The sequence below is a fragment of the Rhinopithecus roxellana genome, chromosome 15 (genome assembly GCF_007565055.1).
Source record: "Rhinopithecus roxellana isolate Shanxi Qingling chromosome 15, ASM756505v1, whole genome shotgun sequence".
Taxonomy (NCBI): Eukaryota; Metazoa; Chordata; class Mammalia; order Primates; family Cercopithecidae; genus Rhinopithecus; species Rhinopithecus roxellana.
In genome coordinates this window covers 70,077,090-70,103,088 of record NC_044563.1, presented here as the reverse complement: position 1 = coordinate 70,103,088, position 25,999 = coordinate 70,077,090, and the positions used below count along the sequence as shown (strand labels likewise).

Below are 25,999 nucleotides of genomic sequence, written 5' to 3'. Positions count from 1 at the left end.
ACCTTCCAGCTTTGTTGTGTTGGCACAAAATTGGACAAGTGTGCAATGAGTGGTTCTGTGGAGCTAATATTTACAAATCCCTGGCAACTGTGGTAAGCCTTATCTCACCTCTTCCACCAAACACATCATCGTATGGCTTCTGCTGGCAGCCAAGACTACTGCACACTGACAATTCCTCCCATAGATGATACACTTTTACATGCATCTTCTAATTAGATTCCTTGGAGGGAAAGAGGCAAGTAATGCCTTCCTCATTTGACAAAGGCAGAAGTACAAGTTCAAAGAGGTTACGTAATTTGCTCAAAGTCACCCAGCCGGTGAGTATTAGAGTCAGGATCTGAGTCTATGACATCTAATTCTCTTGACAGTTGTCTTTCCATGTTATGGGACTACTTTTACACACATTAACTGCTTGCTCATGATTGGGGTTAATTAACATGTTATAGCCAGAATAGCTCTGTTGAGTTGCAGGGTTCTCTAAACTTATGCAAAGCGTCATTTTGGGTGCTTGTTTCGAACTCTGATTTCTGGGCCCCCATCCAAGCCTACTGAATCAGGATTTCCAAAGGTGAGACTCAGTAATCTGCATGTTTACCAGGCTCCCCAGGTGATTCTCGTGATCAGGAATGTCTAGGAAACCCTGGGCCAGAAACTTCTGCCCAGAAAACTCACCAATCAACTTTCACCTCGTCAGATATTAGAACAGCTATATAGAAACATCTAGTAAGGTCACGACAGGAAGTGGGAAAAGAGTGTGGCTAGCTCAAAGAACTAAAAGAACAAACAAAGCAAAGTCCATGGCTTGTTAATTTAATTTGCAACATTGGTATTGCACTCTTATTTACAAGCAAGGTACCTTATTAGGTCTTGCATGGTGAGTCAGGAGTATCATCTTGGAAAATAAAAGACACTTATCAGAGCCAAAGAGCATTTAGTGGTTGAAAACAACTAATGTGCTCACTTGCCTGCTCTACTTCCAAGAAAAAGTTCTGACACAAGGTGAGGTTGTTGTCTTGCAACGTCTATTAGATTGTGTTCAGTTGAACACTGCAATGAGCGTTAAGCTAGTTTGTGGTCAATGAGTCTTTTGGGAACATCTGCAGAATACAGGACAATATGCCAAGAGCTGGGGGTACAGAGTAAAGGCTATGCCTAACCTCAAGAAGTCTTCTGTTCAGTAGGTGAGAAAATAATTGAAATATGTCATTGAAAGATGTAATTCAGGCAGTTATTATCTCATAATAATAACACTCCAGGTAATGGTTAGCCCCTCTTCAGTTAATGGCTTATGGACACTTTGCAAGAGAGAGAGAAAGTCCCCTTTGAGTTTCACACTCAGGGTTAGCTTACCAGTAGTCCTTTCCAGCTTCTGCCTTTCTGCTCCTGCTTTGTGTAGTTGGCATGCTACTCCTTCATTCGCTACTTTCACTCAAGGACACTCCACCAACACGTCAAGGCTTAAATTAAATCCCACCATAACAAAACGATTTTTCAGTACAACGGGACTTGCCCATCCTGAGGAACATCCAGTGGTTCCTCCCTCACGGTCCCATGTTCTGCACTAGCTTGTTTTCTGTGTTCTTTCCCTGTCACCTTGCCAGACTTTACACTTCTAGAAGCCTGGAGCTGGAATTACTGAAGTTTCACTAGCACATTTTAGCATAGAACCCCACTCACAGCAGGTGTTAGATGATCACATAGTTTGTCCGTAGCCTATTTGTGGATGACACAGCTATGACAAGCCCAAACCTCTGATCCTTGAAGCTGGTCTGTGTTAGCTGGACATTTTTGATTGCACCAAATGGAAATCAAATTCAAATCATTTCAAGTAATAACAAGGATTTCATGCATCACATAACTGCAAAATCTGTGGGGGTAGTTTTGCTAGCTTTAGGCACAGGTAGATCAGAGTTTATAAAAGTTGTGAGGGGTCTGTTTATCTCCATTTGTTAGCTCTGCTTTTGTCGAGGTTGATTTGGTTCTTGTGTAGACTCTTTACATGTGGGGGCAGAGATGGTTCCCAGCATTGCTGGGCTTATGTTCCACCTGATTAATAATCTCAGAGGAAAGAGAGCCCCTGTCCTATTCTCGACAAAATTCCAAGGCCCACCCTTCACTGTGACCTGATTAGCTACTTCCTTACACAAAGGTGACGGCTCATTAGACTCCACTGGAACTGCAAGAATGCAGAGTGGGGAGAGGTGTACACTCTTTTTTTTTTTTTGAGACAGAGTCTCACTGTGTCACCCAGGCTGGAGTGCAGTGGCACAATCTCAGCTCATTGCAACCTCTGCCTCCCAGGTTCAAGTGATTCTCCTGACTCAGCCTCCTGAGTAGCTGGGATTATAGGAGCGTGTCACCACGCCCAGCTAATTTTGTATTTTTAATAGAGACGGGGTTTCACCATGTTGGTCAGGCTGGTCTTGAACTCCTGACCTCGTGATCCGCCCACCTCGGCCTCCCAAAGTGCTGGAATTACAGGCGTGAGCCACCGCGAAGTGCACACTCTTAAACAGAAATGAGGGGGATGGAGGCTTAGCAGGCAAGAACAACAGATATCTCACCCAGGGTTATTTAGCTTTTCATGGGAAAATATTCCACAATCAAACTACTTTCTTTAACACTGACATCATTTCTGATGCTAAACAGGCATTATAAGAAATGCACACATTAATCATAAGACGAACCAACCCTGCAGCATGTAAAAAGCTCAGGGCACCTTGTCTTCTCTGTGGAATGTCACAACCCATGCAAACTTATCCTGAAGAAGTAATCTCAGATGCATACCAAGAGTCAAGGCTGTTAAATGCAGCAATATTTAAATACAGATAGCAACAAAATATTGGAAATAACATAAATATCCCAAATAGAGAAATGGTTAAATACCTTATAGTTTTTTGCTATTAAAAGTGCTGCTCCTAAAATGTACTTGATATAGAAAAACGCTCAGGAAATTATGATACAATGTTCCACAAAAATGCCAAGATGCAAAAGTATTTATATTTGACAATCCCAGATTTGTGTTAATATACACAGTTTCACTAAAGGCTGGAAGGAAATACTCTTTGGTGTTAAGAGTTCTCTGAATGGTAAAATTGCCAGTGAATTTTTTCTTCCTTTTCACTTTTCCGTTTCCCAAATTTTTGCACAAGAACAGTATCATTTCATGATTGAAAAAACACACTCAATATTTTTAAATGCATACTTCAGTGTCAGTGCAATGGAAAACACATCCCATTGGATTTACGGTGACTGCAAGCGGGAGGACCCATTCTTTCTGGGGCAGAGGCCAGAATACACACAGAGAAGAGCTTTTTGGCTTGCGCTGCCCCAGGCTAGGCAAGAGGGCATCACTGGCTTCTATTTCTCATGGGCCAGGGTTCCTGTTATTTCCATATGGGTGATTTCTTCATTTGCTGCTCACTCAGGCTTCCGGGGAGATATCCACCCCACTCCTTATTTACTAAGTGGGGGAGGCAGAGCAGGAGGAAGACGGAGAGAGAGAAGAGAGAGTGCCGCAATCTTTCCCCTCAAAGGACTGCAATAAAGGAGCATATGTATCAACTAAAAAAATTCCTTGGCAACAAAAGCTTTTTAATTGAACACAGTCTCTTCAGCCAACTTATGTAAATTCTATCCCAATTTTGGGCATCTATTTTGAGCACAGAGAGAAGCGGTATGAATCTTGCCCTAAAATTGTGCTCAACAGAAGGGGTGACGCCATATGGATGCCATGTTATGGGAGCCTGTCACCTGCTAACTGAGATGAGAAATTACAGGTTATAATCCACTTCCTGCTGTCTGAGGAGCCTAGGTGGGTGGGGAGCGCTTTGGGTATCAGGTACCGGGTGACCCCTTGATACTTGCGTGGGACCTTCCCACAGGTGACTGAGAGGTCACAGGGTGAAGGATAAGAGAAGCAGTGCCTCTAGATGGGGCGGCAGGGTCGGGGATGGAAAGGGCTTGCTTCTGAACCCAAAGGAGCTGGATTTCCTTCTCCTCAGCCTAAGTGGGAACCTGGCTGATCCTATAAAACTAACCAACTGAGAGTTAGTGAGTGGCTCTTTGGGGACTAGACCAACCGTGAGGAATGGCCTCGTGTGGAAGTTGGGAACTGGGAGGAGGGTGATACACCTATTGCATTGTACCTATTAGTGGAAAAGATGGAGAAAGAGATCCAGGGAGGACTGTTGGACCACTCTGAGTATTCTCCTCCATGGGGAGTTGTGAGTACAACCCACCTCTCCCTCTGTGTCTTAGGGACATGATGAGTTTTGGGATCTGCAGGAGGTTGGCTACAAGTCAGATAACAAAATGTGGGTAGTAGGAACTGCAAGTTGCCTGGTTTTTGTAAATGGCTTCTAATAAATCTGGAGATTTTCTCTGGAAATGAATTTATCACAGATAAAATGATTGTTTAATATGATGTGGGAAAAATCATGTGGACATGTGTTACATTTATTTGTCTATGCCTAACTTGTTTTCCCCCAAAGTCACTCCAAATCACAGGCTAAAATCCCAGGCCAATTCAATTTCAGGCATTTATTCTTTCTCTTTCCTTCCTTGCTTCTTAAGTAGGTTTAAAAGCTTTATTGGCTACCTGAGCACACAGGTGTTTCCACCATTAATGTGCTAACTTTGGATGGTCTGAATCGTAGGCTGCATGAAAATGGTGTATAATTGCCTTTCTGAAAAGCTCTTACAGGACTGCACCCTGTGTCCCCAGTGCCTGGTAGAGGACCTGGAACAGAACTGATAGTAAGTAATGTTATTAAATAGATACATACACAATTTCCATTGGTCCTGCCCACTTTTGCTTGGAGAGATAAAGCATGCAAGAGACCAGTGGTGCTGTCAGTGAGAAGTATTATATCCAAGAGTTAAAGCAATAGGATAGAAGTAAAAGAGTTCTTTGTCTAAGGTCAACTGAGAATATGATGGCTGTTTCACCAAGATTCCCTAGTTTTCTTCTCTGTAAAATGAGGATGATTGTCATATAGCAAGTGATTGATAACTCACTAGTTATAAATGTCCAGATTTATTAGAAGCTACCTATAAAGACACAAATATGCCCACTGATCTTGCTCTTTTTCCTTTGCTTGACTGTTTTCCATGAACCAACTCACCTGGTCCATGGAAAATATTGCTCTTTCTCTCTTATTTCCTCTCTTCCGTTCTTCCTTTCTTCTTTCCTTTTACCATACATGTTTATTCAACACTTATTATATTATAGGCACCATGAGAGTCATTTGGGATAAAAAAGGGAAGGGGCCATGCCTGACTTCAAGGAATTTCTAAAGAAGGAAGCAAACAACCAAATCAATAGTTACACTAGACTAAGATGCACTTACATGGACATATGCAGGGTACAGTGGGAATACAGAAGTGAGATAGCTAAGTCAGATTATGAACCCCTAAAAATAGTAAATGAGGTTCTGAGATGGCTTATAAGATTGCATGGATGTGTACGAGAGAGAGAGAGAGAAGTGGAGGAGAGTAATAATTTATACAATACATTATCTGTGAAAGATAACCGACTACAGATGACATCTATGATACTTCAACGTTGTTTTGAGGAAAAACTGAAGAAATACACATGAGGCACTTATCGTAATGCCTGGCTAATGAAAATTCCAAAAATAGTAGTTATTGGTGGTGGTCATAGTAGTATTACTATTGTATCTTGTACACATCAATGGACATTTAAGAATATCTATTATAGGTTAGGTACTGTATTAGGCCCTAAAGAAACATATGGTGTGGTAAAGAATGTGGATACACAAATAATTCATTAGCTTATAGAACATCATGTGTGAAAATAGAAATATGGAAAAGTAAAGCAATAGTATAGAAAAAAGAATGCTTAAAATGGTTGGAATAGTCAGCTGGGCATGGTGGCTCACACCTGTAATCTCAGCACTTTGGGAGGCCTAGGTGGGTGGATAATGAGTTCAAGAGATCAAAACCATCCTGGCCAAAATGGTGAAACCCCGTCTCTACTAAAAATACAAAAAAATTAACTGGGCATGCTGGTGCGAGCCTGTAGTCCCAGCTACTCGGGAACCTGAGGCAGGAGAATCGCTTGAACCCAGGAGGCAGAGTTTACAGTAAGCCAAGATTGTGCCATTGCCCTCCAGCCTGGGCAACAGAGCCAGAATCCATCTAAAAACAAAGGTTGGAATAGTCTGAAAAGGGCTTTAAAGGATGAATAGGAGTTTGCTATAAGGACAAGGAGCAGTAGAGAAGGGCACGGCAGGTGAAGGAATTAACCAATATGGCATATCCAGGGAATTGCCAGAGAAGATGGGCAGCAGCAGTAGTTGAGGATGAAAAGCCTGTCAACAATGGGATAACATTTTACACAAATTACCCTGCAACAAGGAGCCACTAGATGCATATTTCTATTATCAAACTCATTCAACTGTGTTGTAAGTTGTCTACATTTGTCTTCCCTTCAGGAATGTGAGCTACTTGAATGAAGAAATGTTTATTATTTTTTTCATCCCCTAGTGCCTAGCATATACTATGTACTCGATATTCGTTGAATGATGAATCAATTAAAATCAATTCCTAAGAGGAATTTCAGACTTTCTTGAGGCGATGTATGGTTGGCATTTCAGAAGTCTGGGCACTCCTCCCAGGGGTATTCACTGGAGGGGGTTGAATGGCTATTTTCCATGTATTATGAAAAGGAGATGGTGAAATGTTTTAGCTGCAGTGGAGAGACTGACCTTTTAGCATCAAGCATCACCTAATAATAAGATTTTCTGGGGTACCAAAAATGGGGTGACTGAGAGTGGCCATGGGATCATTTTCTCGATTTTTTTTAGGGACAAAGGACAATGTATTAGGGTTCTCTAGAGGGACAGAACTAACAGGATATACGTATAAATGAAAGAGAATTTGTTAAGAAAAATTGACTCACAATCACAAGGTCAAGTCCCACAGTAGGCTGTCTGCAAGCTGAGGAGCAAGAAAACCAGTATTGGTTTAGAAGCCAGTCCAAGCCCCAAAACCTCAAAAGTAGGGAAGCTGACAGTGCAGCCTTCAGTCTCTGGCCAAACCCCTGAGAGCACCTGGCAAGCCGCTGGTATAAGTCCATGAGTCCAAAAGCCAAAGAACTTGGAGTCTGATGTTCGACATCCAGCACAAGAAAAAGATGAAGGCTGGAAGACTCTGCAAGTCTGCCCCTTCCACCTTCTTCTGCTTGCTTTTTCTAGCCACGTTGGCAGCTGATTGGATGGTGCCCACCCACATTGAGGGTGGGTCTGTCTCTTCCAGTCCACTGACTCAAATGTTAACCTCCTCTGGCAACACCTAGAAACAATACTTTTCATCCTTCAATCAAATAAAGTTGACAATATTAACTCTCACAGACAATTTTGCTGAAAGGGTCGTTTTGGGGATTAATTCTAACTGGAAAGACTCTGCTAGGAGACAAAATCTGGGGTTCTTACAAAAATGGTTTTTCCATAGATAAACATAAGGTTGAAAAAACATGGGATAGGCTTTTAGTCTAGGGGACCAGCTTTGACGTCTAGTTGCCTTGGTAAGCTCAAAGGGAGGCTCAGAGGGTGCTTCCCTACCCCTGCCTCTCAAGCAGCAGGTCAGTTTGAGCTCACCTCTCAACTAGGAAAGTGAGAAATTGAATGACTGCTCTTCTCACTTCACAGGGCAGGTTTTTATCCTCTGGGGAAAGTCTCTGTGAATGTCCATAGATTCTGCCCGTAGAGTCTAAGCTCCTTGAGGGCTAGAAGGAAGCAGGCCGCCATTGTCCACTGTTACATATTCAATGTCTGGTACATTTCCCAACACTTTGTAAGTGCTCCCTACATACTCATTGCAGTGAATAAATAAAAATAACAACTAATACTTTTATACCACTTACTATGTACCAGACACTGTTGTAGGAGCTTTGCAGGTATTAATTTATTTAATCCCCACTACAAACCTATCCAGATGGATGGGACTAGTGTGAATAGAAGAAATGCTAGTCCCATTGGACTGCTCTGATAGCATTGCTCTGGTAGACAGAGCAATCTGAGCATTGTCCGAGCCCAGACACAATGATGGTGCTGGCAAACAGGGGCCTTCTCTTCAGTAAATAAAGGGCAGCCTAGAGTAGATGTGAGATCTCAATGGTAGCTCCCTGACTCTAACAACAAGTAAGGAGGGTTATCTGATGACTCTCCATGATCTAGTCCAGACAGAAAAGTTTATGACAATGATATTCTCAGCTGCAGCAAAGTCAGTCCCTCTGTGAATGATCGCACTGATGATGCAGGTCTCAGGCTCCCCGTGCATGAACACATAGGTGGTAAACATGCTGTTTTCCTTGAAAGTGAAGCGCTCTCTGAGCGGGGCTGTGGGGCTGAGTGCATGTGGGAGCCCCTGGGGAGGGCAGGTCCCCCTAGACAGTTAATGCAACCACAGCTGCTATCCCCGTGGAGAATGGTCTCTTAGTAGCAATTGCTGGGCCCACAGTCAAATCAATGTTGTGCAGTGTAGCTGATGGGAGGTGTCAGTTCTCTTAAGTCTTTCCTTTTCCAGGATAATCCCCTCACTGGACCTGAGGAGCAGAGAAGAGCCGGCTTCTGAGCAGGGTCCTGGGGAAAAGTGCAGGTTACATGTCCTGCACCTGCTTCTCCCTCCCCAGGAGACTGAGGAGTTTAGGGAGGCTTGAACCATCTGTATTTGACACGAATGTTTTCTCCCTAGCTGACCTCACCACTGTGACCTCACCTTGGTGGAGAGCAGCAACAAACTCTTAGCTGCTGATAATTGAAACTCAAGGAGGGAAGCAGAAATGTGTGCGATTTGGTAGAATGGGCAATTCAAGACCAATTTGGTTTTGGGATGCATTAGCTGTCCTATTTCACATATGTAACACAGATGTTCAGAGATGGATGGGACCATAGAGGTGATTCATTCCAAAACCTTCATTTTACAATGGGGAAAAGGAAACATCAGGAAAGAATTGATTAAATAATGCCATTTTATTGGGTAGTAGCTGACTCCCAGTCCATTGCTTATTCCAGTAAACAAAATTGTTTCCCAGATATAAACAACTATGTCTACAGAAACAAGCAAATGTTTTTGGGAATCACTGCCATAGATAATCAAGGTGAAGAAAGATTTCTGAATTCTTCAGCCAGCAGGACCCAAAAGTCTAAGTTTTCCTGTAGAGGAGGTGCCTTTGCCTTGGGTTTGCCATTTCAGCAGAGATCAGCTAGTGAGTTGTATCTCCGGTCTGCAGAGCTTGTGAATGGCACAGAAAATGAGAAGGGGTTTGAAGCCAGCTAAGGCCAGGTTTGTATTCTAGTTCTGCCATTTTCCCATCTACTGTGCAACTCCAGGCAAGTCAGTTCGCTTTTCTGAGCTCAGTCTCTTCTTTGGAAAAAGTCAATGACATATGCTACGTACCTGTTCCTTCCGTCTTGTCGACAATGGTCACGTACCAGGCACAAGATGCTCAGGTTTGTTGTCTCTATGTAATGTCTCACTACATCTTCACAGTTTTTTAAATGAGGCAGCAGTTAATATTATAATGTCTATTTTGCAGGAGAGGAAAGCCTGAGGTTTCAAGAACTCAAGGTTCAGTACTAGGTCTTAGAGGAAGACTTTGTTTTAGCTTTGATGCTCTCTGCTAGGCACAGAGACTCCTGAGCAGAATGACAAGACCTTCTGTTTGAGTAACTCATGTTCTGATCAGAGAGACAGACATGTCAGCAAGAGGTTACAATACAGTGCACTCAGATTCTTCAGGACTTGGAGCACTTGTTCCAGAATGGAAGGCCAGGAAAGTCTTCCAGGAGTAGGTGGTGCCTCTGCTGACCTGAAGGGTGAGGAAAAAGTGTCCAGTTGCAGAAGATACGATACTGATAATATAGAGATAAGATAGCTTTTAAAGACCTAGAGGTGTAGACTAGTTTGAAACAGATTGAGGACCTACAGGTAGTTGTGTGTGACTAGAGTAGGGTTGGGGTGTGTGTGTGAGGAGAATTAGCCTGGAGTCTGACTGCCAAGTGCCACACATACCATGTGAGGGAGGGATCTTGACCCAAAGCATTGGGAATCCGGGAAGAGTCTCAGTAGGGAGTGACATCATCAGATGCGAGTTTTGGCAAGATCACTACCTATCTCACAAGATTTCTGTAGGAACAGTACAGTCTACTGTAAAACTGTTTCAGATTGTGGCTGAGCAAGAAGCCAAAATAACATACAAGGCAGCTAATTAACAGCGTTTTCCAAACCTCTGACCTAGGTGTTTCTACCTCAGCTACCTTGCATTCCTTCCTGACCTCATCACAGACACTAAGCCCAGTCTGAGTGCTATTGTAGAAGTCCAAGACTGGCAAGAAACAGAGCAGGAGAATGGGAAACCACAGGGTGGACGGTTGCATCTCTGCAGCTCCTCCCCTTCTGGGTTAGAGGAACCTGGGTGCACTGACTGGCAGGCAAGGGTATCCTGCTCCTGGGCTCTCATCCACCCTTCAGGGAACAGCCTAGTTGGCCTACTTGCTGCAGGAGCATCTGCATCTCTGCTTAATTGGATTCTCATCTTTTTAAAAATATATTTTTGTGTGGTTGCCTAGAGGCATTCAGATAATGGGTGCATTTTTAATAGACCCAATAAGTGAATAACTGTTATTTTCTCCTCAAGAAATCCAGGGGGGACTAGAGTTCTATTGCAGCTTTGAAAACAATCACACCAGAAACTGGACTAAGAGACATTCTTGCACAGACTGTCTGGGTGATTCTCATTGTTGTTGTCAGGACAGATGAGACCCAGGTGTCACCAGACACAAGTATGAATCAGCTTGGGAGTGTGTGGCGCTGGGGCAGCTGCCCTGCCGCAGACACCTGAGGGTTCACATGCTGGCAGCTAACCCCCTCTAGTGTTGATTAGAATAGACTATTTGCAGCTGTGGGAACAGACTTGCATGTTGAGGCGGTAAATCTGTGAGTAGATGCCCCACCCCATGCCCCACTCTCTGCGTCTCAGGCCCACAGTACTGAGACCAATGGTTTAGGGTTTCTAATTTTGTGTTGCATGGTGACTCCATGACCCTTTTGGTAGTCTGCCCTGATTGCTCCCCCATAACCAAGGCCTCTCTCATTCTAGGCTGCAGGGCCCTCCCCATGTCTCCCTGAGGTGTGACACTCATTCTTATCGCCACACTGTGTTCATGCCACTCTTTCTACCTGAAATGCCCTCCCCTACTTCCACTCTAATTCTTTACATTTCAGATTTCAGATCAGGTTTCACTTCCCCTTTCCCTCCCCCACTACAAGTTCTTCTCTGCAAATCTTGCAGGACTCAAGCACCAATGTCTTGCATTTGAGATAAGCCACTTCATGCTTTTATTTAGCTCTTAATGGTTACAGAAGCTCTTGCAGGGGCAGAATGTTGATGGGCATCTTGCATGTAGCAGTTATCCCCACCTTGTTTATCCCAGGAAGCTGATGGACTACAGCAACCATCGTTTAACTCTTGCATAGGAGCAGCTTAGACATAAGATAGTTTCTCTACCTGCCCTCTTCAGCTTGTTGTCTCTGTCACACCAAACCCCAATCTTCTCTGACAACTTCCCAAAAAATTCTGGGTTACCAGCACTGCCAAACCCAGTGTGAATTCTATGCCTGGGCCTAAAGTATTCCAGCCTAGTTCCAAACTTATTTTTAATCTGTGGTGAGCGTGAAACTTAAGTGACATAAAGGGTGGTTGTTTGAGAGCCATGTCCTGTGCTTGTGTATTGTTTTATGCTGTATCCAGCCACATTCTTCCTCAGAAAAAGAAAGGAGGTGAGCTTGGCCCTAATAAACAGCAAAGCTCTCATTAGAGGGAAACTCTCCAGGCCTGACCCCTTATTAAATTGATTGGATCCATTTTACAGATTTGTCCACTGAGGCAGCCGTGCCCTGATTGCATTTTAGGAGGATCACAAGTCAAGAAGTTCAGCTTCTGAGCTAGCCAGACTATCACCGGTTCATTCTGCACCCTGAACTTTTACCCCTCCTGTTTTGCTAATGGAAATAGGTTAATTCAAAGTCACAAGAGCAACTTTGAAGTGGAGGCTTGCTTGAGATGAAGATTATAGACTTTAGTTTCTAATGAACCCTAATGGAACCTTTCTTCCTGGGAAGATGTAGAGCAGCCCTTCTGTAAATCTCCATTCAAACCTCTGCAAATGCTATCAGCCATTGCTAAAGCAGATCTCAGCAAGTTTCTTTGTGGCCTTATGCCTCATATGTGCTCTTCCTTTCCTCCCTCTTTCCACCTATGGTCTCTATTCTACTTTAACCACCTCTAATTCCTTCTTGCCTAGATTTAACAAGGTCCCTCTCAACCCCTCTCTCAGAGAACAGAAGTTAGTAGAGGGAATGCCACAGGGTCCCACTGCCTGCAGAACCTCTTCAGCTGAATCCCAAAGGAAGCTCAGCAGCTGATGGGGAAGTGATTTATAATCCTAAACACAGTTCTTTCACTGTTGGTTCTGGCTTCTTGCATCACAAATCGCTTTGCATATTAGCATTACATTGATGACATTCAAAACAGGTGCAACTGCCTATAGAACAGCTGCCGCGGCCCACTGAAAGCTTCAAGCCAAGACCCGAGGTGCATGAACCCTCCTTCTGATAAGCTTCAAAGCAGGTAAAATCATCATTAAAGGAAAACTGACTTGTAAGTACGTGAAAGATTGTAGTTATTGCATCTAACCAGAAAGAAAAGCTAGGAGCCAGCAGCCAAGGGAATCTTCTTTAAAAATGTATTCAACTGAACAACAGAAAAGAAATTGCCATCTCAAGAGTGTTATGACACAACTTTAAGATGCCAAGACAGGAGACTGTTTGTATTTTCCTGCAATAGAGGGGTCACAGCCTGGAACTGGGGCCTGGGAGGCAGCATGGTATGGAAGGCCAGGGAGCACAGGGTATAAGGTCCTACTTTAGAAAAAATGGAGCAAGAGGTTGTATTACGGGAAAAAAAAATGCAACCCAAAGAAGCCTGTGAATATCAGATTTGGAGCCAGCCGAGCTAATGCTGGACCCTAATATGTCACCCATGATAATTTTGATCCTGAAGGATAATTTCTAAGATGTATTCCATTTAAAAGAAAGTGACCTAAAATTTTTCACAAAAACAGGCTGGAACTCAGAAGGAGGGTAAAACTTAAGGTGGCCCTGGTCTGACTTCCACATGCAATTCTGGCTTCTACTTTTATCCCTATACTACCATTTACTGAGCACTTAGAATATGCTGGGGGCCAAGTGTGTGGTTGTGAAGACCACAACCATATCTGATAGGTATAAATGTCATCTAACAAATGAGTTTAACAAATGAATAAACAAATAACTAACAAATGAGTAAACTGAGGATCAGGGCAATTGTTACCTGTCCCAAATCACACATCTCGAAAGAGGCAAAATCAGGATTTAAACACCAGCTGCCAACCCTAAAAGGGACTGACCCTCTTTTTTCAGAGTACTGTGTAATTTATTTCACAGCCATAATGAAGCAAGAGAATGCGAGCGTAGATAAAGCCTCCTACACAATCCTCTCCTTCCTCTGGCCTGTATACAAATAGCAAAGTGATATTACAAAAATGATGGGGAAGGCCAGGTGCGATGGCTCACGCCTATAGTCCTAGCACTTTGGGAAGCTGAGGAGGGCAGATCACCTAAGGTCAGGAGTTCAAGAGCAGCTTGGCCAATGTGGTGAAACCTGTTTCTATTAAAAATATAAAAATTAGCCAGGGGTGGTGGTGGGCACCTGTAATCCCAGCTACTTGGGAGGCTGAGGGAAGAGAATCGCTTGAACCTAGGTGGCAGAGATTGCAGTGAACTGAGATCACACCACTTCAGTCAAGCCTGGGTGATGACGAGACTCCTTCTCAAAAAAAAAAAAAAAAAAGATGGGAAATAAGTAATAAACAGATGTTCTCTTAGCACAACTTCGTAAGTAATACTTTTTCAGATTTCAACAGTGTTACTGATGGGTAATTGACACAATATAGGGTATGTGTGTAAACCAATGTATAAGACATCGGTTGGTTGGAATGGTCTTTTGATAGACTGGCCAGGGCAGCCCCTCTTCCCAGCACCATGGCTCTGGGGGATTTAAATCCAACTGCTCAGCTATAGTCACACCTTCATTGCTGCCTGAGCTGTTTTTGCCCATGGTTAGGAAAGGGACTGGGATGGAGAATTCTGCAGAAATAAAGCCCCAACGTGTGGGGACAGACTCGGTTTAACCCAGGTTCTTGTACTTCTGGCTGCCCTCCCTCCTTCCTTGGTGAGTCAAGGAATCTTAGAGGTGGGAGGAACTGCAGGGATCACCTGGCTCACATCCTTCATTTTATAGATGAGGAAGTTAAGACTCAGAGAGATGAAGATGATCCATAATGATAAAGAGATGATGACCCAGGTCTGCTGACCTGAGGTCGCATCTTTCAATGACCACTTCCTCATATGTCCATACTGCAAAGCTTTGTCCTAGTTGTTTCTCTGGAGGGTGTGGATGGGTGTGGGAAAGGGACCACTTCCTTCAAGAGAAGAGGACCTCTGTGCCTGTGTACAGCCATTGCCCAATCTCCTGCCCCAAGCCCAGCCTTTGTAGTGATGGAGCAGAGGCATCTTGGTAAGGGCATTGGGTCAAGCTTTCAACGAGGTTCTGCAGGCAAGGAGCTACAGCAAAGCAGATCATAGGAAACGGAGAAGCCAGGGCATCCTTACATAGTCAAGTACTGCGAGAATGAAGGAGAACAGCTCAGGCTATTGGCTAATATCTGCGTTTTAGCCTACTATATGCACCAGGCCATGCGCCTGGTGTCACAGGGGCATTCAGACATGAAGAAATGAACAGCATACAGCAGGCAGAGGCTCAGAGATCTTACTGCATATGAGAGGTAAAAAGACATCTACACAGAAGAAAGAAAACAGAGCACTTGCAATGAGGTGGGGCAGAGCTCCCTGTGGACTGGGGTCCTCAGGGCAGCATCAGGTAAGGGTGAGCTTAGGAAGGTCTCTGTGGGGACAGCATCTTCATTGTCAGGAAAAAGGGCTAGTCTGGCTTGGTCTGGGACTGTCTCTAGTCCCACACTTGTACAGCTGTCACTAGAGAAATTAGTGTTCACCTGACCTCCACTTTAGACACAGACTCTCCCCTTCTACTCTACCAAGACTTCCACTGGGCTCCATGGCGTTGCAGGATCGATTTTCCCCACCTTCTGTGTCTCCAAGTACCATCCAAGTAATCACATCTGTGCAATGCTTTGGGGTTTAAAGACTCTTCAGCACCCATTGCCACAGTTCTTCGCCATTACCTGTAAGGTGCATGGGGCAGTGTCATTATTATTATAACAGTGGAGGACATTCAGTTTAGGTACCCTGACTAGTAGAAGATAAAGCTGGCCTTACGATTGTGTTTTCCGGATTCCTGCATGAGATCATACCACCTCTTTGCCTCCCGTCTCTGTGCTGATTGTATCTGCACCCTCCATGATCTGAGACCAGCTGAAATGTGGGCCAGGTCCTTAGGTGGCGGGTTAGCTGGAGTGACAGGCCTGGCGTGGAGACTGCGGACCATGTGAGGTGCTTCTTTTGTTAGACAGCTGTCCCAGCACAAGCGGCTGCCAAAGCCTATGTGGAAATATGGGGGTGTCTGGGAGAACATTTAGGATTTCAATCAAGGAGCCGAAGTGCATTTGCTTTTTCATTAATCCCCACATTAATTAGTGTCATTTGCAAAAAGAGCCTGATGCACACTTGTGTTTGCTGGAGCCTCAATTGACAATCCTGGGAGGCTGTGATGCAGCCTCATTCCTGCATGCTGAGTCAGCCCTGCTGCAGGAAAAAAAATGTAATTTTGTTTCAAAACCTGAGGGAGGTCTCAAGGTCTCTCTAATGGAGACAAAAACAACAACAACAACAAAAATATGGGCTACAAGGTTCCTCCCGACTTGTGCCTTGGCCCAGCAGCAGTAATTACACAGATTAGAAGTTGTGCTTAAAAAATCCTCTTTCCCATGTGCCCCCACCTCACTTCCTAGTGCCCCTCATGGCTCCTGCTTACCTTCCTGACAGATAAATACCTGGGATCCCCTCATTGACGCCTCACTGCGGCTCCTTGGCACTCAACCAATTCAGCTTCTGTATCTCCCCTGGAATATTCCCCTGTCTCCCTTCCTCAGGGGCTGATGCAGAATTTTGGAGACTTCCAAGGGAGAAGAGCAAGATAAAAATTGGGGGTCTGGGGGAGAAGTTCTAACAATAACAGCTACATGAAAATAATATTAATATCATTTGCTTATTAAGGACAAGCCGCGGGCCTCACTGTTTTCAGCACTTCACCTGTACTAACACATTTAGGTAACGCTATCCTTCTCATTTTAGAAATGATGCCACTGAGTCACAGAGAAGTTAAGTAATCTGCCCGCCAACACTTGGGTCGACGTGGTCTCGTTCCATCACTTGGGTGATGGAGCCAAAGGCCACGTTCACAACCACTAGGCTGCCCTGGCCCCTTGGTGTGATTTGTCCCCTCCTAGGGTATGCTTCTCTCATCTCTGGTCTTATTTCTAGTTGTTTCTTGACCCTTCACCATTTCCCCATTGGCCCACGACCTTCATCATCCTGGCAGGTGGCAGGGCCTTGCCCTTTGACCTCCTCCTACCTTCACATCAGCGTTTCAACATTTGCTTTTCCTAGTCTCTGGATATCAAAACTCATCAATTTCATAGCTCTCCCCCCGTGCCCTGCTACAAGCTTAGACAGCATGGTTGTCAAGCCAGAACCCCAGCAGCCTCCCCCATTGGAAGTGCCTGGGGTGGGGTGGGGTGGGGTGGGAGCTGAGTGGGCAGAGTTTCATCCGCAGCGCCATGTACCCACTGTCTTCTGCCGTGCGGTTCACAGAAAAGAATGTTTATTTCACTCCTAAAAGTCAACGTGAAAACATTGGTCGCCAATTCTGTGAAGAAACTCATTGGTAGCTTGATGGGGATGGCATTGAATCTATAAACAACCTTGGGCAGTATGGCCATTTTCACGATATTGATTCTTCCTATCCATGAGCATGGTATGTTCTTCCATTTGTTTGTGTCCTCTTTGATTTCACTGAGCAGTGGTTTGTAGTTCTCCTTGAAGAGGTCCTTTACATCCCTTGTAAGTTGGATTCCTAGGTATTTTATTCTCTTTGAAGCAATTGTGAATGGAAGTTCATTCATGATTTGGCTCTCTGTTTGTCTGTTACTGGTGTATAAGAATGCTTGCGATTTTTGCACATTAATTTTGTATCCTGAGACTTTGCTGAAGTTGCTTATCAGCTTAAGGAGATTTTGGGCTGAGACAAGGGGGTTTTCTAAATATACAATCACGTCATCTGCAAACAGGGACAATTTGAAAGTTCATATGGAACCAAAAAAGCCCGCATTGCCAAGACAATCCTAAGTAAAAAGGACAAAGCTGGAGGCGTCACGCTACCTGACTTCAAACTGTACTACAAGGCTACAGTAACCAAAACAGCATGGTACTGGTACCAAAACAGAGATATAGACCAATGGAACACAACAGAGTCCTCAGAAATAATACCACACATCTACAGCCATCTGATCTTTGACAAACCTGAGAGAAACAAGAAATGGGGAAAGGATTCCCTATTTAATAAATGGTGCTGGGAAAATTGGCTAGCCATAAGTAGAAAGCTGAAACTGGATCCTTTCCTTACTCCTTATGCAAAAATTAATTCAAGATGGATTAGAGACTTAAATGTTAGACCTAATACCATAAAAACCCTAGAAGAAAACCTAGGTAGTACCATTCAGGACACAGGCATGGGCAAGGACTTCATGTCTAAAACACCAAAAGCAACAGCAGCAAAAGTCAAAATTGACAAATGGGATCTAATTAAACTAAAGAGCTTCTGCACAGCAAAAGAAACTACCATCAGAGTGAACAGGCAACCTACAGAATGGGAGAAAATTTTCGCAATCTACTCATCTGACAAAGGGCTAATATCCAGAATCTACAAAGAACTCAAACAAATATACAAGAAAAAAACAACCACATCAAAAAGTGGGCAAAGGATATGAACAGACATTTCTCAAAAGAAGACATTCATACAGCCAACAGACGCATGAATAAATGCTCATCATCACTCGCCATCAGAGAAATGCAAATCAAAACCACAATGAGATACCATCTCACACCAGTTAGAATGGCAATCATTAAAAAGTCAGGAAACAACAGGTGTTGGAGAGGATGTGGAGAAATAGGAACACTTTTACACTGTTGGTGGGATTGTAAACTAGTTCAACCATTATGGAAAACAGTATGGCAATTTCTCAAGGATCTAGAACTAGATGTACCATATGACCCAGCCATCCCACTACTGGGTATCTACCCAAAGGATTATAAATCATGCTGCTATAAAGACACATGCACATGTATGTTTATTGCGGCACTATTCACAATAGCAAAGACTTGGAATCAACCCAAATGTCCATCTGTGACAGACTGGATTAAGAAAATGTGGCACATATACACTATGGAATACTATGCAGCCATAAAAAAGGATGAGTTTGTGTCCTTTGTAGGGACATGGATGCAGCTGGAAACCATCATTCTTAGCAAACTATCACAAGAAGAGAAAACCAAACACCGCATGTTCTCACTCATAGGTGGGAACTGAACAATGAGATCACTTGGACACGGGAAGGGGAACATCACACACCTGGGGCCTATCATGGGGAGAGGGGGAGGGGGGAGGAATTGCATTGGGAGTTATACCTGATATAAATGATGAATTGATAGGTGCTGACGAGTTGATGGGTGCAGCACACCAACATGGCACAGGTATACATATGTAACAAACCTGCACGTTATGCACATGTACCCTAGAACTTAAAGTATAATAAAAAAATAAAAATAATAAAAAAAATAAAAAACATTGGTTGCAGAATACCATGAGTTAACCTAACCGACTGTTAATGTTAATGATGAAACTCCTCCCAAATCTCCCAAATGATGCTTGGCTTCAGCAGAGACCTTTTGTTTAATGAGTTAGGTCAAAGGGATGTTTCATTTGTAAATTTCAGATGCTGCCGTAAAGTCCATAGGGTGTGACGTTCATGGTTTTGGGGAGTCTGGGGGATCGTGAAAATCATGCCACCCTCAGTGAAGCTAGTGTGGTGGCCCTTTCATTTTAACTCTGGGTGGGCAGAAGGAGTGTGTGTGTGTGTGTGTGTGTGTGTGTGTGTGTGTGTGTGTGTGTATGTGCAGGAGGTGGGCAGATAGGGCTGAATAGCTCTTTCCTGCCTGCTCACAGCATGCTACAGCTTCAGCCTCTGTTCTAGGTCCTCAAGCTTCCTGGGGGGCTCTGGGTACACATTTGTTTATCCATCTTTCTCCTCCACCCCAAGCAACTTCCCGTAGGCCACCTGAACTCCGCCTCTCCAACTTGTCAAAGAAGAAAGCTGCAACCATGTAATTATGACATCCTGGGGGTAATTTTAACTATAAGTCATTATTCTCAAACAGCCGATGCAATCCCTATTTGCCAGCACAAAGAGATGATTCTCACTAGCCTGAACTCACTGTCAAACATGCCAGGAGAAATAAAAAGGTGCTAATGCAATATAGCCCAGAAATGGAAAATAAGATTAGCGGTGACGCTTGAGATTTCAGGCTGTTGGGCGGGGGAAATAGCACAGGGTTTAGTTACCAGCAGAACTGTCAGACAAAACGCCTCCGAGGTCATTAATACCAGAACCTTCATTAAGGCAAGTGGATAAAATTAAAGGGTGTTTTGTGAGGATTTAATTTTTCCTGGAGGTTCGCAGTCTCTGAAGGGCATCTGGGGCTGGCTCTGAGGCCAAGGCAGTGGGTTCTGGAGTGGGGAATCAGGATGCTGGAGTTCTCATTCTTTGTCTTCTCAGTGGGCCCACTGAGAACAGGCTGCATGAGGGGTGCCTGTGCAGTGCTGAGCCACTGCATCAGGGAACTGCATCTCCTCATCCCCACGCCACGTGCTCTGAAACAACACGGAGTCTCCTGCACAGCTGGAACAAGCATAGCTCATCCTTATCATGGGTGGGGCCGGGCAGAAGAAAGGCTGTGGCTGGACAGGGCATCTTTGTGAATTCTGAAGACCATCCAGAGACTCAGGGCTTCTCGGGCAGTATTGGTGGAAACGTAGAAACAGGTCTGGTTTTATGCAAAGCGGAGAAGCAGGCAATGGTAGTCTTTTGGTGACTTCTCATGGGTGCTTTTAGGGGTCCACTCTTACTGCTTGTGCCTGTCCCTCACCCTGTTCTGGGAGTGCCTTTGTGTCAGCTGGTTGTTACAAGAAATCTAATACAAAAATTCCCTTGATCTTGTTAAATGATTAAGGTTCAAAGGTATTAAACAGTCCTCCCAGGAATGTTTATAGTTGGAGAAAGACATTTCTGAGGGTGAAAAGGACTTAGTAGAATATGCTTTAATGTGGAATGCAAGCATTGTGCTTAGTCAGTGAGGGGGCTAGATGGGAACTGGCCTTTCCTCTGTACTCTTCTTTCTTAAAAAATTATACTTAAGTTCTTGGATACATGTGAAGAATATGAAGGTTTGTTATACAAGTGTACACATGCCATCGTGGTTGGCTGCACCCATCAACCAATGATGTAGATGCATACCATCATCTACATTAGGTATTTCTCCTAGTGCTATCCCTCCCCTAGTGCCCCATCAGCTGACAGGCCCCGGTGTGTGATGTTCCTCTCCCTGTGTCCATGTGTTCTCATTGTTCAACTCCCACTTATGAGTGAGAACATGCAGTGTTTGGTTTTCTGTTCCTGTGTTAGTTTGCTGAGAATGATGGCTTCTATCTTCATCCATGTCCCTGCGAAGGACATGAACTCATCATTTTGTATGGTGCATAGTATTCCATGGTGTATATGTACTACATTTTCTTTATCCAGTCTATCATTGATGGGAATTTGGGTTGGTTCCAAGCCTTTGCTATTGTGAATAGTGCTGCAATAAATATACATGTGCATGTGTCTTTATAGTAGAATGATTTATAATCCTTTGGGTATATACCCAGTAATGGGATTGCTGGGTCAATTGGTATTTCTGGTTCTAGATCCTTAAGGAATCACCACACTGTCTTCCACAATGGTAGAACTAATTTACACTCCCACCAACAGTGTAGAAGTGTTCCTATTTCTCCACATCCTCTCCAGAATCTGTTGTTTCCAGACTTTTTAATGATTGTCATTCTAACTGGCATGAGATGATATCTCATCGTGGTTTTGAGCCCATCTCCCAGCACAGAACTCGAGCTCTGCTAAGGGACAGACTGCCTCAAGTAGGCCCCTGATCCCTGTGCCTCCAGACTGGGGGACACCTCCCAGCAGGGGTTGACAGACACCTCATACAGGAGAGCTCCAGCTGGTACCTAGCGGGTGCCCCTCTGGGATGAAGCTTCCAGAGGAAGGATCAGGCAGCAAAACTTTGCTATTCTGCAGGCAAACAGGGTCTGGAGTGGTACCTTCTCTGTACTCTTAATGCTATTGTGTAGGGTCAAAATCAGGGCATTAGGATCGATCTTTACCTTGCTCTGGGATGCCGAGTAAGATCCTCCTTTGGCATTCCGTCATTCTCAGGAAAGACTGGATGGTGGTAACGTGCCTGTTCTCTCACCCTGGGTGGGGGACAAAGATGGTGATGGAGTAGGTTGAGGTTCTTCACGTTTTCCTTGTATGTCGATGGGAATGAACTCTCTATGGAGTCTCAGTGTTCCGGGACCTTTTGTGGGGCTTCATCACAGCCAAATAAATCCAAACAAGAAATCCTCTCTGGGCTTCTTCATGTAGGGCCTAGGAGAGGATGTGCTTTGATTTTGTAGGAAAAATGGAAATCCAGAGAGGGGCTGGGACTTTTCCAGGGTCTTAAGTAGGGATTGGGAAGGTGTCTCCTGCAGGTGATTATGCATCTGGGAGCTAAAGACCACTCAGTCCTAACTGGGATCTACTTGTGACATCTGGCCGAGGATTTTAGTAGCTTAAAAAATGTCTGGCCAAACGAAGAGCTTATAACCTGACTTTTATGGAAACCCAGCACTCATGGACATGGTGTCCAAAGCTATATGATTCCACACCTACAAGGGGCTCATTTGGGAGCATGTTAGAATGCAGAATCCCAGGCTCTATCCCACACTTGTGGAGTTGGAATCTGAATTTCCATATGTGCATACTCCAGGTGATGTTTACATAAAAGCTTGAGAAGCACTGCCCTGAAGTCACAGATTGGTCATAATGGAGATGGATTCCAGGCTGGGGGGATATTGGGCATCAGCTAAATTCCACGGCAGAGGAGTAACAACCCCTGCATTGCTTACTCACCTTGGTGCTTGGAAGATCAAACGACACAATAAATGGGAAAGCTCACGGAGGAGCACATAGTGCTTGGAAAACGCACAGCATTTTCATGCTCATTGGCAGCTGGCGGGGCCCCACCCTGTTAGCCAGGGAGTCCTCTTCATCTCCATAGCCAAAATTAATCTATTTCTCTGCTCTGGCGCCTCTAGTCTTTTTGAAACAACATCAATTTTGGTTGCTTTCATCCAAACTGCAAAGAGTATTTGAATTCACATAACTGCCTTTAGTGAGATTCTCTTTTTTACCTTCTTTTTTTTTTTTTTTTTTTTTTTTTTTTTGACACACATTTGCCGCGGTGCCTGGGACCCATTGCAGAGGAGATTAGCTCTGTGTTCAGCCACTGGCCATGCCTCTGAGGAGCAGAGCTTTCTGTTTATCTCTTAGAAGCAGATGCTTTGGATTTTATCCCTGGGGGAATTTATCAGCGTGCCCTGAATTCATTCATTCATTCATTCTCGTATTCCTCTCCACCCTGAATACATACACACACACACACACACACAAGCACACACACACAGCTCTACACGTCAGTCATGTCACTGTTGTTTGCTGTATATTTGGGAGGATGTTTGCCATTTAGAGCCATTCTGGAATTGTCTGTAGTTTACTTCTCTTCCCTCTAAGCACATTCTTAGCTTGGGTTTCTTTACCTCATCAGTGGCAGCCTGTCTTGGCCCCAGTCCTCAGAGGTAGTCAGTGCATATGGATTTCTTCCAGTCCCAGCAGCTCTTTCATCTGACCTGGCATTTTCAGAGCAACACCAGGGTTTTCACTTTCTTTCACACAGGCACCCGTGTTAGGATGACTTGAAGCACTCAGAGACAGAGAGTCATTGCCCGTTTGTTCAAAGGGTTTATTTTTCTTTTTTCTTCAAGCATGAATACCCATGGGCATGCAGTTACAAATGCACAGCTCTCACCATGAGCACATTGTAAATGCGTGGTTAAGTGATGGATTTATATGGTGATTTATTTATGCTTTTGTCTCCATGAATGACCATACGTTTAGTGAGCAAGGTATGGTGTTCACACAAGTATATGAGTCCATGCATGCATTCGTATGTGCTTATTCAGTACATATTAAGCACTAATGTGTTCAAGTGTTGTGTGTCCCATACAGATACAGGCTCTGCTTTCAAGAGCTTTCAGTCTCCTAAAGGAGATGAGATATTACCATGCAACTTTCATACAAAGTTGAGGTTTTTTCCTCCCAAGGTGGTGGTTTACAGGCTTTTAGCATGCCTCAGCCACTTGGAAATAGCAAGAAAGTACATAAAGATCGGCCATGTGAGCTTTAATTCAAGACAGAAAATGAGAATCCACTGGAATCATGAAGGACATCCCAGATCCCAGGGAGGAGAACACTGGCAAACAGCCCCCAAAATAAAAGTGACTGGCTGATAAAAGTGGGTGAAGCCTAGTACACAAGAGAGGAAAAGAGCCTCTGTCTGTGACTCACCTTTCCGCTGGGGATCCAAGTAACCCAGGCTAAGGGATTTGGGGGGACACTTTTGTTTCTTCCAAGCTCTAGAACTAACTTGGGGAGAGGCTTGGAGAGGCTGTGAGAGAAAGACACTGGGAAAAGCTGCAGGCATTTTTCCAGAGCGGGACTGAGAGCAGGATGCCATTTTTAATCCAGGAGCATAACAAGTCAGTCATTCTTTGGTGACCTAGCAGCATGGCCATGCAGGCATTTTAGTCTCGGTCCAGAGATTAGACCACCTGCTCTTTAGCAGGATAGGAGACTCCACAACCAGAACTGTGGAAGGTGCTTCAGCAGTAGGTGCTAGAGTTGTCCTCTTTTCCCATAGCAACTGGGGGTGGGAGGAGAGCTACTAGAGCTGCAGTTTCTCCTGGGTGGTGCGACTTGCAGCCAGGGCCAGTTTGGCAACCTGGAACCAGTCTGCATGTGACACTGCTAGGTGCCCCAGCCTACTCCCCTAAGATCATGGTGCATGGGGCCCTCTCCACCTCACCTTCAGGCAGATCTCCAGGCATTTGGAGCACCCACTTGCTTGGACTAGCAGCCTGAACCACTCTACCATTCCTGGGCATGGATCACGGTGCAGCAGGGCTTTCTCTGCCTCATGCCCAGGCAGATCTCCAGGCATTTGAAGCACCCCCTCACCTAGATCAGCAGCCTGACCCATCCTTCCCTTCCTGTGTGGAGATCTTGGTATAGGGTGGGGTGTCCCTCTCTGCTCCACATCCAGGCAGATCTCCAGGCATTTGACTGCATCAGCAGCCTGAGTTGCTCCAACCCTTCAGTGCAGAGATCTTGCTGCAGGGGCCCTCTGTGCTCCATGCCCAGGCAGATCTCCAGACATCTGGATCACCTACTCTCATGGAGTTTAGGCTGCCCCCATCCCCATGCAGAGACCTTGATGCTGAGGAGGTCTCTCAGCTCCATGCATAGGTACACCTCTAGGCACTTGGTGGTCACCCACTGGATTCTCCCTCAGTGCTGGTGCTTGTGCCTGCCATCAAGAGACCTGATATAGGTGGACCTGCCCAGTCTGGCCCTGTCTTCTGTGGCCCCTGCCCTCCCTGGGGTTGAGCAGGGGACTCAGACCACTGTGCATTCCATGAGTCAGCCCAGAGGCAACAGAGATCTTCTGTCAGAAAACAAGAATAAAGTGTATCCCCAGCCATATTGGCCATAGCAGGGTCATATCTATAAGTGCCGTATATTGGCTTATAGGTTAAATGGCATAGCTCAATACAAAACCTGCCAAAAGAAATACATAGGGCTATAGAAGCAAAGCCAAAAGACACTACCCAGCATTCTCTACAGTCACACCCCCTAGGAGGGGGGAAAAGGAAAAGGAAGGAAAAAAATAATACTCTAGGGAAAGAAAGAAAAGAAAAAAATCCTATCTGCACAAAAATAATTACAAAAATTAGAAGTACTAGTATCTGCAGATGAGAAGAAGCCAGTGCAAGAATTCGGGCATCATGAAAACTCTGAATGTAGTAACACCGCCAAAGAATCATACTGTCTATCTCTCCAGCAATGGTCCCAAACCAAATGGAAACTCAGAAATGACAGATAAACGATTCAAAGAATAGATTGCAAGAAAGATCAATGAGATACAAGACAAGGTTGAAAATCAACACAAAGAAACTTCCAAAGCAATCCAGCAAAGGAAAGAAGAGATAAACATGTGAAAAATCAATCAGAGCTTCTGGAATAGAAAAACTCAAGGAATTTTGAAATACAATGTAAAGCTTTATCAATAGAAAGGACTAAGCAGAAGAAAGAATTTCAGACCTTGAAGACCAGTCTTTTGAACTAACTCAGCTGGACAAAAATACAGAGAATTTTTTTAAAAAAATATTTGAGAGAGAAGGAGAAAAAGCAAATAACCTTGAAAACATATTTGAGAAAATAATTGAAGAAAATTTTCCTAATCTTGCTAGAGAGGTAGACATCTAGATACAAGAAATCCAGAGAAGACTTATGAGATGCAACACAAAATGAACATTGCTAAGGCATATAGTCACTAGGTTAATGCTAAAGAAAAAAATCTGAAAGGCAACTACAGATAAAGGTCAGATCACATGCAAAAAGAACCCCAGCAG

General features: G+C 44.3%; 1 long non-coding RNA gene across 1 annotated transcript in view; it reads left to right on the top strand.

Moving 5' to 3' along the window:
- The first annotated feature begins 3,698 nt into the window (after window positions 1–3,698).
- LOC104653961 overlaps window positions 3,699–25,999 on the top strand; it is a 35,636-nt gene continuing 13,335 nt past the window's right edge. Inside the window, exon 1 of the long non-coding RNA XR_746749.2 lies at window positions 3,699–3,814. This is a non-coding gene — a long non-coding RNA (uncharacterized LOC104653961). The remainder of the gene's footprint in view (window positions 3,815–25,999) is intronic.